The sequence below is a fragment of the Nyctibius grandis genome, chromosome 8 (genome assembly GCF_013368605.1).
Source record: "Nyctibius grandis isolate bNycGra1 chromosome 8, bNycGra1.pri, whole genome shotgun sequence".
Classification (NCBI taxonomy): Eukaryota; Metazoa; Chordata; class Aves; order Nyctibiiformes; family Nyctibiidae; genus Nyctibius; species Nyctibius grandis.
The window spans coordinates 17,066,302-17,068,601 of NC_090665.1; positions in this window are offsets into that span (position 1 = coordinate 17,066,302).

Consider the following 2,300-nt stretch of genomic DNA (forward strand, 5'->3'; position numbering starts at 1 on the left):
AGATTCACAACTCCTTTAGTCTACAACTCTTCCTTCTACCCTACATTTGCATCCAGATTTTTTCTTTTTCCCTCTACTGCTTGGGAACTACTAAAGACGACATTTTTCTACAAAAGGAAAGGGTGTCTTTCTTTTTATTACCAGTGTCTTAGAAGCAGCATCATCCCTAGCAGGAAGTAATTGCCGGTCAGTGCTAAATGTCATCTGTCCTCAAGGGATCATCTTATCTACTGCTCGATCAGCGTAAGTAAAACCTTCAGCTAATTTTGTCTCTTAACAATCTTCTCTTCAGCTTCCCCTTTAACCCTGCATGTGTGCTCATGTGTGGGGTGGCAGGAAGAGTGGGAGTGGGGCATGGCAAAGAGAAGAAGGTACCTCAACTGAATTGGACAGGAGTAGGTTTTCATGGCAGTATGAAACAGCACCTGCAAGAACTGGCAATTTCACAATGTTTAAAAGTCCTTGTTCCAGACTCGAAGGCAATACAAGTTACCCAATAAGACAAATAAGTATTTACCAGTATAAAAGTTAAACATTTTAGGTTTGTGGTAAAAGGTAATAAATTTAAATCTTCAATCATAATTTAAAATTAAGTCCAAGAAACCTTTACTGTAAATTTCACACGAAGAAAATCAGTAACTTTATTATGTCCTAATAGTCAATACATCTGTTTATAAATAACTGCTAGATCATTTACTTACTCAAATTCTTAAGACAGAAATAAAAATGAGGAAATAGTTCAGTTTAATTAAATAGTTTAACACTAGACTTATTACCTACATATATTTCACGTCAATTTTGATAGCTGAACCCTTTCAAAAGTTTCTTCTCCTCCCCCCACCCCCAACTGATAATCCTTATGTGATTAAATTAAAAAAAAAAAAAACAACAAAACACACTTCTACAAAATCTAGGGAGAACAGTTTATTGAGTTCTACCTGTCTGAAAAGTGCTGGTGAAGAGTTGCTATTTCATGCTTTGTCTGTAGAGGTAAGTCGAAAGAGAAACTGTTGCAAAAATCAGCTCATTTGAAAACTGATTCTCCAGAACTTCTTACCGTTCCTAAGTGAACACAAATGTGAAAATTTGTTTACATGAAGCTAGTCCTTTTCATTTTCAGATGCAACATCTACACTTTAAGTTCCCTCAAAACTATTAAAATACTTTCAGGCAGTATTAATGTACAAAGAAGCAATTAGTCATATCTTCAAGAACCCAGGTATCCCAGCTCTAAAAGTGCATGATTTAAAACATTAGTAATGGAATATTTTGAAAGAACATTCTTATTCAGTATTAATGCATGCTATTATTACAAAAGTACCCATTGCATATAGTAGGAACAACAATTTTTCTTTTGTAGACAACAAAAAAGCATGCTGAATGGTATCAGATCGGTATAAATCTACTTTTAATGAGGTTCAGGACACTGTTCAAGTCCCATTAAGAGCAGCTTCCTCCAACTGTGCACCAGTGTAAGCTTGCACAGATGTTAAAGTTGTGCACTAACGTGGCTTAGACTGGCCTCAGGCATTTTCAAAGCAGGGCATTAAGACTGGATCTTAAATTTTAGTAATCATTCATTTAATTTGTTTAAATAAAATATTAAAAACCACTATAAGAATTAGGCATAAAAGCATGTTCAGTAACAAACGCAGGCCTAACTAGCAGAACATAGAGGTATTTACACAAATGCGGATTTACTATGGTCTTTACTATTGAGAAGACATCAGAATGTGGACCATGTGCTCAAAAAAACCAAGACCAAAACAAACAAATGAAAACCCTGGGGAAGAGCAATATAAATCCCGTGTCAGCACAACTGCAGAAGTTATAATCCCATATAATGGGTCAACTTGGTTTAATGTGAGGAGTAGTCACAAATAAACCAGTCTGTAGTAATTTTAGCAACTGGATTAATAAAAATATTTAAATTAAACTGCAAGTAAACCACTCCAAGTCAATAGGATATTTCTATAAAGCAGCTGATGACACCAATTTTCTAAATGGATGGTGAGGAAATACACAGAAAATCCAAGATGAAAGAGCAGACGAAGACATGAAGCATGTTAAAATGATGCAACGAAACAGAGTATATAAATTAAACAGGAATGTTTAATCAAGACAATCCTTTTTTTTTTTTTTTTTTAAACAGAGGTTCTTCAGGAATTTTTTTAACTGGAAAACAAAAGCCTATTCCCACAATAGAGAGGCCGTTTCTTTCAAGCAGCTCTGTTGCACAACTGTTACCAGGACCCTAAACAATTTAAATTGTTGTATATTGATATTTCTGAACTAAAAAG